A 16,523-nucleotide genomic window follows, 5' to 3' on the forward strand; every position below is an offset into this window, starting at 1 on the left:
GCCGAATGGAGCGAAATGGAGCCAAATAGAGCCGATTCGAACCGAATCAAGCTGATTCAAGCCTAATCGCGTGGAAATGCATTGAATCGAATCGGATCAAATAGATTAGAGAAGGGGACGAGAGGGGCGGGGAGGGTAGAATCGAACAGAACAGAACAGTAGAGAATAGAAAGAATAGAATATAGTTCAGTAGGGTAGAGCAGAGAAGAGTCGAGTAGAGTAGAACTGAGTCGAATGGAGTCAAATAGTGCAGGATATAGCTGAAAAGAACCAATTCTAGCCGAATTGAGCCAAATGGAAACAAAACGAGATGGATCGCTTCGAATTGCTTCGAATTGCGTCCAATCAAATCGATTAGAGTAGGGTAGGGTAGAACAGAATAGAGTAGAATGGTGTAGAATGGAGTAGAATGGAGTCCAATGGAGTTGAATAGAGACAGATAGAGTAGAAAAGAGTCGAATTGAGTCGAATAGGGCCGAATAAGCTGAAGCGAGCCAAGTCGAGTTGAAACGAACAGAATCGAGCTGAATCGAAGCGATTCTAGCCAAATCGAGCTGAATCGAGCTGATGTGGCTGCATCGAGCCGATTCACGCAAAATCGCGTCCAACCGCATCAAAATGCTTTGAATCGAATCAAATGGAATAGAATAGGTTAGGGTAGGGTAGTTTCTGATAGGGTAAGCTAGGGTAGAAGAAAGTAGACTACAGTAGAGTAGACAAGGGAAGGCTAGAGTAGTAGCCTAGACTAGTAAGCTGGACTAGTCAGCTAGAACTGGTGGCATAGATCAGTAGCCTAGACAACTAGCCTTGAATAGTACCATTGCCTTGACAAGTACCCTAAGTCATCCGAACTAGTACCCTTGCCTTAACCAGTAGTCTTTAACTAGTCCCTTTGCCTCCAACAGTAGTCTTAACTAGTACCTCGCCTTAACTCGTATGCTTAACTAGTGCCCTTAACTAGTAGCCTTGCCTTAACTAGTAGCCTTAACTAGCATCCTGGCATAAACTAGTAGCCTAAACTACTGACCTTGCCTTAATCAGTACCCCCAACAAGTACCCATGCCTTAACTAGTACCCTGAACTACTATCCTGGCCTTAACTAGTACCCTAACTAGTACCCTAGCTTTAACTAGTAGCCTGAACTAGTACCCTTGCGTTAAGTAGTACCCTTGCCCGAACTAATACCCTTATTAAGTACCGCACGGCGCGGTAGAATAGGGTACGGTAGCATGCGGTGGAACAGAGAAAATAGAATAGACCAGCAATGGTCAGGGTAGGTTAGTTTAGTGTAGGGTATGGTAGATAGCATAGGATGGAATAGAGAAAATAGAAAACGAGAATAGAATACAACAGAATAGAAAAGAACAGGCTAGATTAGGATAGGGTAGGTCGGGGTAGGGTTCTGTAGGATAGAATAGTGTAGAATGGAGTCGAATGGTGTGGAATGGAGTCGAACAGAGATGAATAGGGTAGAAAAGGGTTGACTAGAGCGGAATAGCTCCAAACAGGACCAAATAGGGCCGAACCGAGCCGAATCAAGGCAAATCGAGCCGAATCGAGTCGGATCGACCACGTTCGAGCTGAATGGAGCCGAATGGAGCCGAAATGAGCCAAAGAGAGACAAACAAAATGAACCGAGCAAAATCACACCTAATCGCATCGAATCTCGTTTAATTCCATCAAATCCCACCAAAAGCCATCGAAACTCATGGAATCTCACCGAATCCCATCTAATTGTGTCAAATCGGGTCGAATGGTGTCGAATTGAATGGAACCGAATTAAATTGAATAGATTAGAGTAGTGTAGGTTAGGCTGGGATTCAGTAGGTTAGGGCACAGAAGAATAGAATAGAGTAGAACAGAAGAGAATACAAAGAGTAGAATGGAGTAGAGTTGAGTAGAGTAGAATAGTCAGAGTTGAGTAGTGCAGAATAGAGATGAATAGATCCAATTCAAGTCAATTGAGTCGAATGGAGAGGTAACGAGTCAAATCACGATGAATCAAATCGAATTGAATAGATTACAGCAAAATAGAGTAGGGTAGAGTAGAATACTTTAAAATGGAGTAGAACGGTGAGCAATGGAATCGAATGGAGTAGAATAGAGTAGAAAAGAGCCGTAGAGGGCCCAAGAGGGCTGAGTCGAGCTGAAGTGAGGCAAATCGAGACTAATGGAGCCGAATCGAGCCTAATCAAGCCGAATCGACACTATTCGAGCCAAATGGAGCCGAATGGACACGAATCGAACCAATTCAACCTGACTCTTGTCAAAATTCGTCGAATCGAATTGAATAGATTAGAGTAGGGGAGGTTCGGGTAGGGTAGGGTAGGGTAGACTAGAGTAGAGTAGAATAGAATACAACAGAACAATACAGAATGAATACAGAAAAGAGTAGGCTAGAGTAGAGTAGCGGGGAATAGAGTAGAGTAGAATAGATTCAAACAGAGACAAATAAGGCCAAATCGAGCCGAATCGCGTCGAAATGGGTTGAATCAAATCCAATCAAGTGGATTAGAATACATTAGAGTTGGGTAGCGTAGGGTAGGGTAGAATAGAGTAGAACAGAATAGAAATAATACAATAGAATAGGGGAGTAGACTAGAGTACAACAGACTAGAATAGAGTCGAATAGAGCTGAATAGAGCCAAATGGAGACAAAATGAGAGGAATCGCATCGAATCGATTTGAGTAAATTAGAGTGGTGTAGGTTAGGGTAGAGCAGAATAGAGTAGAATAGCATAGAATGGTGTGGAATGAATAGAATGGAGTGGAATGGAGTTAAATAGAGACGAATAGAGCAGAAAAGAGTCGAATAGAGCAGAACAGGGCCGAATAAGGCCGAATCGAGCTGCGTCAAGCTTAATCGCGTCGAATCGCGTTAAATGCGTCAAATCCAATTGAAACGTATAGATTAGACACGGGAAGGGGAGGGTAGAATAGAACAGAATAGAGTAGAATAGAAGAGATTAGAACAAAATAGGGCTAGAATAGAATAGAGTGGAAAAGAGTAGAGTCGAATAGAGCCGAATAGGCCGAGTAGAGACGAATAGAGACGAACGGAGCTGAATACAGCCAAAAAGAGCCTTAGTGCCGAATCGCACCTAATCGAGCTGAATCAAGCAGATTCGCACCGACTGTCCCCGAATAGCGTCGGATCGCATCGAATCGAGTTGAGTCACATCGTTTTGCATCAAACAAGGTCAAACTGCTTCCTATTGGGTCGAATCCCATCGTATCAGGTCGAATAACCTCGAATTGTGTCAAATCTCATAGAATCCGACTGAATCACGGTGAATAGCATGGAATCGCATCAAATCTCTTTGAATCCCTTCGAATGCCTTCAGATCTGTTCGAATCCAGTCGAAAGCTGCGCAATCACGTCGAATTGAATTGAATTGAATCAAGTAGATTAAAGTAGGGTAGGTTTGGGTGGGGTGCAGCAGGGTTGGGTAGGGTAGAATAGAATAGAGTACGACAGAATAGGAGAGAACAGAACAGAATAGAAAGAATACAACAGAATACAATAGAGTAGAATAGAGTCAAAGAGTGCACAACATAGCCGAATTGAGCCAAATGGAGACAAAACGAGGCGAATCGCATCGAATCGCTTTGAATCAGGTCAAATCAAATCGAACCGATTAGAATAGATTAGGGTAGGGAAGGGCAGAATAAAATAGAGGAGAATAGTATAGAACGGAATAGAATGAAGTTGAATGGAGTCCAACAGAGATGGATAGAGACGAAGAGAGCAGAAAAGAGTCGAATAGGGCAGAATAGGGCCGAAATGGCTGAATAGGGCCAAACAAGGCCTAATCGTGCAGAATCCAGCAGAATCAACGCAATTCGAGCCAAGTCGAGCCGAATGGAGCGAAATGGAGCCAAATAGAGCCGATTCGAACCGAATCAAGCTGATTCAAGCCTAATCGCGTGGAAATGCATTGAATCGAATCGGATCAAATAGATTAGAGAAGGGGACGAGAGGGGCGGGGAGGGTAGAATCGAACAGAACAGAACAGTAGAGAATAGAAAGAATAGAATATAGTTCAGTAGGGTAGAGCAGAGAAGAGTCGAGTAGAGTAGAACTGAGTCGAATGGAGTCAAATAGTGCAGGATATAGCTGAAAAGAACCAATTCTAGCCGAATTGAGCCAAATGGAAACAAAACGAGATGAATCGCTTCGAATTGCTTCGAATTGCGTCCAATCGAATCGATTAGAGTAGGGTAGGGTAGAACAGAATAGAGTAGAATGGTGTAGAATGGAGTAGAATGGAGTCCAATGGAGTTGAATAGAGACAGATAGAGTAGAAAAGAGTCGAATTGAGTCGAATAGGGCCGAATAAGCTGAAGCGAGCCAAGTCGAGTTGAAACGAACAGAATCGAGCTGAATCGAAGCGATTCTAGCCAAATCGAGCTGAATCGAGCTGATGTGGCTGCATCGAGCCGATTCACGCAAAATCGCGTCCAACCGCATCAAAATGCTTTGAATCGAATCAAATGGAATAGAATAGGTTAGGGTAGGGTAGTTTCTGATAGGGTAAGCTAGGGTAGAAGAAAGTAGACTACAGTAGAGTAGACAAGGGAAGGCTAGAGTAGTAGCCTAGACTAGTAAGCTGGACTAGTCAGCTAGAACTGGTGGCATAGATCAGTAGCCTAGACAACTAGCCTTGAATAGTACCATTGCCTTGACAAGTACCCTAAGTCATCCGAACTAGTACCCTTGCCTTAACCAGTAGTCTTTAACTAGTCCCTTTGCCTCCAACAGTAGTCTTAACTAGTACCTCGCCTTAACTCGTATGCTTAACTAGTGCCCTTAACTAGTAGCCTTGCCTTAACTAGTAGCCTTAACTAGCATCCTGGCATAAACTAGTAGCCTAAACTACTGACCTTGCCTTAATCAGTACCCCCAACAAGTACCCATGCCTTAACTAGTACCCTGAACTACTATCCTGGCCTTAACTAGTACCCTAACTAGTACCCTAGCTTTAACTAGTAGCCTGAACTAGTACCCTTGCGTTAAGTAGTACCCTTGCCCGAACTAATACCCTTATTAAGTACCGCACGGCGCGGTAGAATAGGGTACGGTAGCATGCGGTGGAACAGAGAAAATAGAATAGACCAGCAATGGTCAGGGTAGGTTAGTTTAGTGTAGGGTATGGTAGATAGCATAGGATGGAATAGAGAAAATAGAAAACGAGAATAGAATACAACAGAATAGAAAAGAACAGGCTAGATTAGGATAGGGTAGGTCGGGGTAGGGTTCTGTAGGATAGAATAGTGTAGAATGGAGTCGAATGGTGTGGAATGGAGTCGAACAGAGATGAATAGGGTAGAAAAGGGTTGACTAGAGCGGAATAGCTCCAAACAGGACCAAATAGGGCCGAACCGAGCCGAATCAAGGCAAATCGAGCCGAATCGAGTCGGATCGACCACGTTCGAGCTGAATGGAGCCGAATGGAGCCGAAATGAGCCAAAGAGAGACAAACAAAATGAACCGAGCAAAATCACACCTAATCGCATCGAATCTCGTTTAATTCCATCAAATCCCACCAAAAGCCATCGAAACTCATGGAATCTCACCGAATCCCATCTAATTGTGTCAAATCGGGTCGAATGGTGTCGAATTGAATGGAACCGAATTAAATTGAATAGATTAGAGTAGTGTAGGTTAGGCTGGGATTCAGTAGGTTAGGGCACAGAAGAATAGAATAGAGTAGAACAGAAGAGAATACAAAGAGTAGAATGGAGTAGAGTTGAGTAGAGTAGAATAGTCAGAGTTGAGTAGTGCAGAATAGAGATGAATAGATCCAATTCAAGTCAATTGAGTCGAATGGAGAGGTAACGAGTCAAATCACGATGAATCAAATCGAATTGAATAGATTACAGCAAAATAGAGTAGGGTAGAGTAGAATACTTTAAAATGGAGTAGAACGGTGAGCAATGGAATCGAATGGAGTAGAATAGAGTAGAAAAGAGCCGTAGAGGGCCCAAGAGGGCTGAGTCGAGCTGAAGTGAGGCAAATCGAGACTAATGGAGCCGAATCGAGCCTAATCAAGCCGAATCGACACTATTCGAGCCAAATGGAGCCGAATGGACACGAATCGAACCAATTCAACCTGACTCTTGTCAAAATTCGTCGAATCGAATTGAATAGATTAGAGTAGGGGAGGTTCGGGTAGGGTAGGGTAGGGTAGACTAGAGTAGAGTAGAATAGAATACAACAGAACAATACAGAATGAATACAGAAAAGAGTAGGCTAGAGTAGAGTAGCGGGGAATAGAGTAGAGTAGAATAGATTCAAACAGAGACAAATAAGGCCAAATCGAGCCGAATCGCGTCGAAATGGGTTGAATCAAATCCAATCAAGTGGATTAGAATACATTAGAGTTGGGTAGCGTAGGGTAGGGTAGAATAGAGTAGAACAGAATAGAAATAATACAATAGAATAGGGGAGTAGACTAGAGTACAACAGACTAGAATAGAGTCGAATAGAGCTGAATAGAGCCAAATGGAGACAAAATGAGAGGAATCGCATCGAATCGATTTGAGTAAATTAGAGTGGTGTAGGTTAGGGTAGAGCAGAATAGAGTAGAATAGCATAGAATGGTGTGGAATGAATAGAATGGAGTGGAATGGAGTTAAATAGAGACGAATAGAGCAGAAGAGAGTCGAATAGAGCAGAACAGGGCCGAATAAGGCCGAATCGAGCTGCGTCAAGCTTAATCGCGTCGAATCGCGTTAAATGCGTCAAATCCAATTGAAACGTATAGATTAGACACGGGAAGGGGAGGGTAGAATAGAACAGAATAGAGTAGAATAGAAGAGATTAGAACAAAATAGGGCTAGAATAGAATAGAGTGGAAAAGAGTAGAGTCGAATAGAGCCGAATAGGCCGAGTAGAGACGAATAGAGACGAACGGAGCTGAATACAGCCAAAAAGAGCCTTAGTGCCGAATCGCACCTAATCGAGCTGAATCAAGCAGATTCGCACCGACTGTCCCCGAATAGCGTCGGATCGCATCGAATCGAGTTGAGTCACATCGTTTTGCATCAAACAAGGTCCAACTGCTTCCTATTGGGTCGAATCCCATCGTATCAGGTCGAATAACCTCGAATTGTGTCAAATCTCATAGAATCCGACTGAATCACGGTGAATAGCATGGAATCGCATCAAATCTCTTTGAATCCCTTCGAATGCCTTCAGATCTGTTCGAATCCAGTCGAAAGCTGCCCAATCACGTCGAATTGAATTGAATTGAATCAAGTAGATTAAAGTAGGGTAGGTTTGGGTGGGGTGCAGCAGGGTTGGGTAGGGTAGAATAGAATAGAGTACGACAGAATAGGAGAGAACAGAACAGAATAGAAAGAATACAACAGAATACAATAGAGTAGAATAGAGTCAAAGAGTGCACAACATAGCCGAATTGAGCCAAATGGAGACAAAACGAGGCGAATCGCATCGAATCGCTTTGAATCAGGTCAAATCAAATCGAACCGATTAGAATAGATTAGGGTAGGGAAGGGCAGAATAAAATAGAGGAGAATAGTATAGAACGGAATAGAATGAAGTTGAATGGAGTCCAACAGAGATGGATAGAGACGAAGAGAGCAGAAAAGAGTCGAATAGGGCAGAATAGGGCCGAAATGGCTGAATAGGGCCAAACAAGGCCTAATCGTGCAGAATCCAGCAGAATCAACGCAATTCGAGCCAAGTCGAGCCGAATGGAGCGAAATGGAGCCAAATAGAGCCGATTCGAACCGAATCAAGCTGATTCAAGCCTAATCGCGTGGAAATGCATTGAATCGAATCGGATCAAATAGATTAGAGAAGGGGACGAGAGGGGCGGGGAGGGTAGAATCGAACAGAACAGAACAGTAGAGAATAGAAAGAATAGAATATAGTTCAGTAGGGTAGAGCAGAGAAGAGTCGAGTAGAGTAGAACTGAGTCGAATGGAGTCAAATAGTGCAGGATATAGCTGAAAAGAACCAATTCTAGCCGAATTGAGCCAAATGGAAACAAAACGAGATGGATCGCTTCGAATTGCTTCGAATTGCGTCCAATCGAATCGATTAGAGTAGGGTAGGGTAGAACAGAATAGAGTAGAATGGTGTAGAATGGAGTAGAATGGAGTCCAATGGAGTTGAATAGAGACAGATAGAGTAGAAAAGAGTCGAATTGAGTCGAATAGGGCCGAATAAGCTGAAGCGAGCCAAGTCGAGTTGAAACGAACAGAATCGAGCTGAATCGAAGCGATTCTAGCCAAATCGAGCTGAATCGAGCTGATGTGGCTGCATCGAGCCGATTCACGCAAAATCGCGTCCAACCGCATCAAAATGCTTTGAATCGAATCAAATGGAATAGAATAGGTTAGGGTAGGGTAGTTTCTGATAGGGTAAGCTAGGGTAGAAGAAAGTAGACTACAGTAGAGTAGACAAGAGAAGGCTAGAGTAGTAGCCTAGACTAGTAAGCTGGACTAGTCAGCTAGAACTGGTGGCATAGATCAGTAGCCTAGACAACTAGCCTTGAATAGTACCATTGCCTTGACAAGTACCCTAAGTCATCCGAACTAGTACCCTTGCCTTAACCAGTAGTCTTTAACTAGTCCCTTTGCCTCCAACAGTAGTCTTAACTAGTACCTCGCCTTAACTCGTATGCTTAACTAGTGCCCTTAACTAGTAGCCTTGCCTTAACTAGTAGCCTTAACTAGCATCCTGGCATAAACTAGTAGCCTAAACTACTGACCTTGCCTTAATCAGTACCCCCAACAAGTACCCATGCCTTAACTAGTACCCTGAACTACTATCCTGGCCTTAACTAGTACCCTAACTAGTACCCTAGCTTTAACTAGTAGCCTGAACTAGTACCCTTGCGTTAAGTAGTACCCTTGCCCGAACTAATACCCTTATTAAGTACCGCACGGCGCGGTAGAATAGGGTACGGTAGCATGCGGTGGAACAGAGAAAATAGAATAGACCAGCAATGGTCAGGGTAGGTTAGTTTAGTGTAGGGTATGGTAGATAGCATAGGATGGAATAGAGAAAATAGAAAACGAGAATAGAATACAACAGAATAGAAAAGAACAGGCTAGATTAGGATAGGGTAGGTGGGGGTAGGGTTCTGTAGGATAGAATAGTGTAGAATGGAGTCGAATGGTGTGGAATGGAGTCGAACAGAGATGAATAGGGTAGAAAAGGGTTGACTAGAGCGGAATAGCTCCAAACAGGACCAAATAGGGCCGAACCGAGCCGAATCAAGGCAAATCGAGCCGAATCGAGTCGGATCGACCACGTTCGAGCTGAATGGAGCCGAATGGAGCCGAAATGAGCCAAAGAGAGACAAACAAAATGAACCGAGCAAAATCACACCTAATCGCATCGAATCTCGTTTAATTCCATCAAATCCCACCAAAAGCCATCGAAACTCATGGAATCTCACCGAATCCCATCTAATTGTGTCAAATCGGGTCGAATGGTGTCGAATTGAATGGAACCGAATTAAATTGAATAGATTAGAGTAGTGTAGGTTAGGCTGGGATTCAGTAGGTTAGGGCACAGAAGAATAGAATAGAGTAGAACAGAAGAGAATACAAAGAGTAGAATGGAGTAGAGTTGAGTAGAGTAGAATAGTCAGAGTTGAGTAGTGCAGAATAGAGATGAATAGATCCAATTCAAGTCAATTGAGTCGAATGGAGAGGTAACGAGTCAAATCACGATGAATCAAATCGAATTGAATAGATTACAGCAAAATAGAGTAGGGTAGAGTAGAATACTTTAAAATGGAGTAGAACGGTGAGCAATGGAATCGAATGGAGTAGAATAGAGTAGAAAAGAGCCGTAGAGGGCCCAAGAGGGCTGAGTCGAGCTGAAGTGAGGCAAATCGAGACTAATGGAGCCGAATCGAGCCTAATCAAGCCGAATCGACACTATTCGAGCCAAATGGAGCCGAATGGACACGAATCGAACCAATTCAACCTGACTCTTGTCAAAATTCGTCGAATCGAATTGAATAGATTAGAGTAGGGGAGGTTCGGGTAGGGTAGGGTAGGGTAGACTAGAGTAGAGTAGAATAGAATACAACAGAACAATACAGAATGAATACAGAAAAGAGTAGGCTAGAGTAGAGTAGCGGGGAATAGAGTAGAGTAGAATAGATTCAAACAGAGACAAATAAGGCCAAATCGAGCCGAATCGCGTCGAAATGGGTTGAATCAAATCCAATCAAGTGGATTAGAATACATTAGAGTTGGGTAGCGTAGGGTAGGGTAGAATAGAGTAGAACAGAATAGAAATAATACAATAGAATAGGGGAGTAGACTAGAGTACAACAGACTAGAATAGAGTCGAATAGAGCTGAATAGAGCCAAATGGAGACAAAATGAGAGGAATCGCATCGAATCGATTTGAGTAAATTAGAGTGGTGTAGGTTAGGGTAGAGCAGAATAGAGTAGAATAGCATAGAATGGTGTGGAATGAATAGAATGGAGTGGAATGGAGTTAAATAGAGACGAATAGAGCAGAAGAGAGTCGAATAGAGCAGAACAGGGCCGAATAAGGCCGAATCGAGCTGCGTCAAGCTTAATCGCGTCGAATCGCATTAAATGCGTCAAATCCAATTGAAACGTATAGATTAGACACGGGAAGGGGAGGGTAGAATAGAACAGAATAGAGTAGAATAGAAGAGATTAGAACAAAATAGGGCTAGAATAGAATAGAGTGGAAAAGAGTAGAGTCGAATAGAGCCGAATAGGCCGAGTAGAGACGAATAGAGACGAACGGAGCTGAATACAGCCAAAAAGAGCCTTAGTGCCGAATCGCACCTAATCGAGCTGAATCAAGCAGATTCGCACCGACTGTCCCCGAATAGCGTCGGATCGCATCGAATCGAGTTGAGTCACATCGTTTTGCATCAAACAAGGTCAAACTGCTTCCTATTGGGTCGAATCCCATCGTATCAGGTCGAATAACCTCGAATTGTGTCAAATCTCATAGAATCCGACTGAATCACGGTGAATAGCATGGAATCGCATCAAATCTCTTTGAATCCCTTCGAATGCCTTCAGATCTGTTCGAATCCAGTCGAAAGCTGCCCAATCACGTCGAATTGAATTGAATTGAATCAAGTAGATTAAAGTAGGGTAGGTTTGGGTGGGGTGCAGCAGGGTTGGGTAGGGTAGAATAGAATAGAGTACGACAGAATAGGAGAGAACAGAACAGAATAGAAAGAATACAACAGAATACAATAGAGTAGAATAGAGTCAAAGAGTGCACAACATAGCCGAATTGAGCCAAATGGAGACAAAACGAGGCGAATCGCATCGAATCGCTTTGAATCAGGTCAAATCAAATCGAACCGATTAGAATAGATTAGGGTAGGGAAGGGCAGAATAAAATAGAGGAGAATAGTATAGAACGGAATAGAATGAAGTTGAATGGAGTCCAACAGAGATGGATAGAGACGAAGAGAGCAGAAAAGAGTCGAATAGGGCAGAATAGGGCCGAAATGGCTGAATAGGGCCAAACAAGGCCTAATCGTGCAGAATCCAGCAGAATCAACGCAATTCGAGCCAAGTCGAGCCGAATGGAGCGAAATGGAGCCAAATAGAGCCGATTCGAACCGAATCAAGCTGATTCAAGCCTAATCGCGTGGAAATGCATTGAATCGAATCGGATCAAATAGATTAGAGAAGGGGACGAGAGGGGCGGGGAGGGTAGAATCGAACAGAACAGAACAGTAGAGAATAGAAAGAATAGAATATAGTTCAGTAGGGTAGAGCAGAGAAGAGTCGAGTAGAGTAGAACTGAGTCGAATGGAGTCAAATAGTGCAGGATATAGCTGAAAAGAACCAATTCTAGCCGAATTGAGCCAAATGGAAACAAAACGAGATGGATCGCTTCGAATTGCTTCGAATTGCGTCCAATCGAATCGATTAGAGTAGGGTAGGGTAGAACAGAATAGAGTAGAATGGTGTAGAATGGAGTAGAATGGAGTCCAATGGAGTTGAATAGAGACAGATAGAGTAGAAAAGAGTCGAATTGAGTCGAATAGGGCCGAATAAGCTGAAGCGAGCCAAGTCGAGTTGAAACGAACAGAATCGAGCTGAATCGAAGCGATTCTAGCCAAATCGAGCTGAATCGAGCTGATGTGGCTGCATCGAGCCGATTCACGCAAAATCGCGTCCAACCGCATCAAAATGCTTTGAATCGAATCAAATGGAATAGAATAGGTTAGGGTAGGGTAGTTTCTGATAGGGTAAGCTAGGGTAGAAGAAAGTAGACTACAGTAGAGTAGACAAGGGAAGGCTAGAGTAGTAGCCTAGACTAGTAAGCTGGACTAGTCAGCTAGAACTGGTGGCATAGATCAGTAGCCTAGACAACTAGCCTTGAATAGTACCATTGCCTTGACAAGTACCCTAAGTCATCCGAACTAGTACCCTTGCCTTAACCAGTAGTCTTTAACTAGTCCCTTTGCCTCCAACAGTAGTCTTAACTAGTACCTCGCCTTAACTCGTATGCTTAACTAGTGCCCTTAACTAGTAGCCTTGCCTTAACTAGTAGCCTTAACTAGCATCCTGGCATAAACTAGTAGCCTAAACTACTGACCTTGCCTTAATCAGTACCCCCAACAAGTACCCATGCCTTAACTAGTACCCTGAACTACTATCCTGGCCTTAACTAGTACCCTAACTAGTACCCTAGCTTTAACTAGTAGCCTGAACTAGTACCCTTGCGTTAAGTAGTACCCTTGCCCGAACTAATACCCTTATTAAGTACCGCACGGCGCGGTAGAATAGGGTACGGTAGCATGCGGTGGAACAGAGAAAATAGAATAGACCAGCAATGGTCAGGGTAGGTTAGTTTAGTGTAGGGTATGGTAGATAGCATAGGATGGAATAGAGAAAATAGAAAACGAGAATAGAATACAACAGAATAGAAAAGAACAGGCTAGATTAGGATAGGGTAGGTCGGGGTAGGGTTCTGTAGGATAGAATAGTGTAGAATGGAGTCGAATGGTGTGGAATGGAGTCGAACAGAGATGAATAGGGTAGAAAAGGGTTGACTAGAGCGGAATAGCTCCAAACAGGACCAAATAGGGCCGAACCGAGCCGAATCAAGGCAAATCGAGCCGAATCGAGTCGGATCGACCACGTTCGAGCTGAATGGAGCCGAATGGAGCCGAAATGAGCCAAAGAGAGACAAACAAAATGAACCGAGCAAAATCACACCTAATCGCATCGAATCTCGTTTAATTCCATCAAATCCCACCAAAAGCCATCGAAACTCATGGAATCTCACCGAATCCCATCTAATTGTGTCAAATCGGGTCGAATGGTGTCGAATTGAATGGAACCGAATTAAATTGAATAGATTAGAGTAGTGTAGGTTAGGCTGGGATTCAGTAGGTTAGGGCACAGAAGAATAGAATAGAGTAGAACAGAAGAGAATACAAAGAGTAGAATGGAGTAGAGTTGAGTAGAGTAGAATAGTCAGAGTTGAGTAGTGCAGAATAGAGATGAATAGATCCAATTCAAGTCAATTGAGTCGAATGGAGAGGTAACGAGTCAAATCACGATGAATCAAATCGAATTGAATAGATTACAGCAAAATAGAGTAGGGTAGAGTAGAATACTTTAAAATGGAGTAGAACGGTGAGCAATGGAATCGAATGGAGTAGAATAGAGTAGAAAAGAGCCGTAGAGGGCCCAAGAGGGCTGAGTCGAGCTGAAGTGAGGCAAATCGAGACTAATGGAGCCGAATCGAGCCTAATCAAGCCGAATCGACACTATTCGAGCCAAATGGAGCCGAATGGACACGAATCGAACCAATTCAACCTGACTCTTGTCAAAATTCGTCGAATCGAATTGAATAGATTAGAGTAGGGGAGGTTCGGGTAGGGTAGGGTAGGGTAGACTAGAGTAGAGTAGAATAGAATACAACAGAACAATACAGAATGAATACAGAAAAGAGTAGGCTAGAGTAGAGTAGCGGGGAATAGAGTAGAGTAGAATAGATTCAAACAGAGACAAATAAGGCCAAATCGAGCCGAATCGCGTCGAAATGGGTTGAATCAAATCCAATCAAGTGGATTAGAATACATTAGAGTTGGGTAGCGTAGGGTAGGGTAGAATAGAGTAGAACAGAATAGAAATAATACAATAGAATAGGGGAGTAGACTAGAGTACAACAGACTAGAATAGAGTCGAATAGAGCTGAATAGAGCCAAATGGAGACAAAATGAGAGGAATCGCATCGAATCGATTTGAGTAAATTAGAGTGGTGTAGGTTAGGGTAGAGCAGAATAGAGTAGAATAGCATAGAATGGTGTGGAATGAATAGAATGGAGTGGAATGGAGTTAAATAGAGACGAATAGAGCAGAAAAGAGTCGAATAGAGCAGAACAGGGCCGAATAAGGCCGAATCGAGCTGCGTCAAGCTTAATCGCGTCGAATCGCGTTAAATGCGTCAAATCCAATTGAAACGTATAGATTAGACACGGGAAGGGGAGGGTAGAATAGAACAGAATAGAGTAGAATAGAAGAGATTAGAACAAAACAGGGCTAGAATAGAATAGAGTGGAAAAGAGTAGAGTCGAATAGAGCCGAATAGGCCGAGTAGAGACGAATAGAGACGAACGGAGCTGAATACAGCCAAAAAGAGCCTTAGTGCCGAATCGCACCTAATCGAGCTGAATCAAGCAGATTCGCACCGACTGTCCCCGAATAGCGTCGGATCGCATCGAATCGAGTTGAGTCACATCGTTTTGCATCAAACAAGGTCAAACTGCTTCCTATTGGGTCGAATCCCATCGTATCAGGTCGAATAACCTCGAATTGTGTCAAATCTCATAGAATCCGACTGAATCACGGTGAATAGCATGGAATCGCATCAAATCTCTTTGAATCCCTTCGAATGCCTTCAGATCTGTTCGAATCCAGTCGAAAGCTGCCCAATCACGTCGAATTGAATTGAATTGAATCAAGTAGATTAAAGTAGGGTAGGTTTGGGTGGGGTGCAGCAGGGTTGGGTAGGGTAGAATAGAATAGAGTACGACAGAATAGGAGAGAACAGAACAGAATAGAAAGAATACAACAGAATACAATAGAGTAGAATAGAGTCAAAGAGTGCACAACATAGCCGAATTGAGCCAAATGGAGACAAAACGAGGCGAATCGCATCGAATCGCTTTGAATCAGGTCAAATCAAATCGAACCGATTAGAATAGATTAGGGTAGGGAAGGGCAGAATAAAATAGAGGAGAATAGTATAGAACGGAATAGAATGAAGTTGAATGGAGTCCAACAGAGATGGATAGAGACGAAGAGAGCAGAAAAGAGTCGAATAGGGCAGAATAGGGCCGAAATGGCTGAATAGGGCCAAACAAGGCCTAATCGTGCAGAATCCAGCAGAATCAACGCAATTCGAGCCAAGTCGAGCCGAATGGAGCGAAATGGAGCCAAATAGAGCCGATTCGAACCGAATCAAGCTGATTCAAGCCTAATCGCGTGGAAATGCATTGAATCGAATCGGATCAAATAGATTAGAGAAGGGGACGAGAGGGGCGGGGAGGGTAGAATCGAACAGAACAGAACAGTAGAGAATAGAAAGAATAGAATATAGTTCAGTAGGGTAGAGCAGAGAAGAGTCGAGTAGAGTAGAACTGAGTCGAATGGAGTCAAATAGTGCAGGATATAGCTGAAAAGAACCAATTCTAGCCGAATTGAGCCAAATGGAAACAAAACGAGATGGATCGCTTCGAATTGCTTCGAATTGCGTCCAATCGAATCGATTAGAGTAGGGTAGGGTAGAACAGAATAGAGTAGAATGGTGTAGAATGGAGTAGAATGGAGTCCAATGGAGTTGAATAGAGACAGATAGAGTAGAAAAGAGTCGAATTGAGTCGAATAGGGCCGAATAAGCTGAAGCGAGCCAAGTCGAGTTGAAACGAACAGAATCGAGCTGAATCGAAGCGATTCTAGCCAAATCGAGCTGAATCGAGCTGATGTGGCTGCATCGAGCCGATTCACGCAAAATCGCGTCCAACCGCATCAAAATGCTTTGAATCGAATCAAATGGAATAGAATAGGTTAGGGTAGGGTAGTTTCTGATAGGGTAAGCTAGGGTAGAAGAAAGTAGACTACAGTAGAGTAGACAAGGGAAGGCTAGAGTAGTAGCCTAGACTAGTAAGCTGGACTAGTCAGCTAGAACTGGTGGCATAGATCAGTAGCCTAGACAACTAGCCTTGAATAGTACCATTGCCTTGACAAGTACCCTAAGTCATCCGAACTAGTACCCTTGCCTTAACCAGTAGTCTTTAACTAGTCCCTTTGCCTCCAACAGTAGTCTTAACTAGTACCTCGCCTTAACTCGTATGCTTAACTAGTGCCCTTAACTAGTAGCCTTGCCTTAACTAGTAGCCTTAACTAGCATCCTGGCATAAACTAGTAGCCTAAACTACTGACCTTGCCTTAATCAGTACCCCCAACAAGTACCCATGCCTTAACTAGTACCCTGAACTACTATCCTGGCC

This window comes from Elephas maximus, chromosome 18, assembly GCF_024166365.1.
Source record: "Elephas maximus indicus isolate mEleMax1 chromosome 18, mEleMax1 primary haplotype, whole genome shotgun sequence".
In the NCBI taxonomy this organism is placed as follows: Eukaryota; Metazoa; Chordata; class Mammalia; order Proboscidea; family Elephantidae; genus Elephas; species Elephas maximus.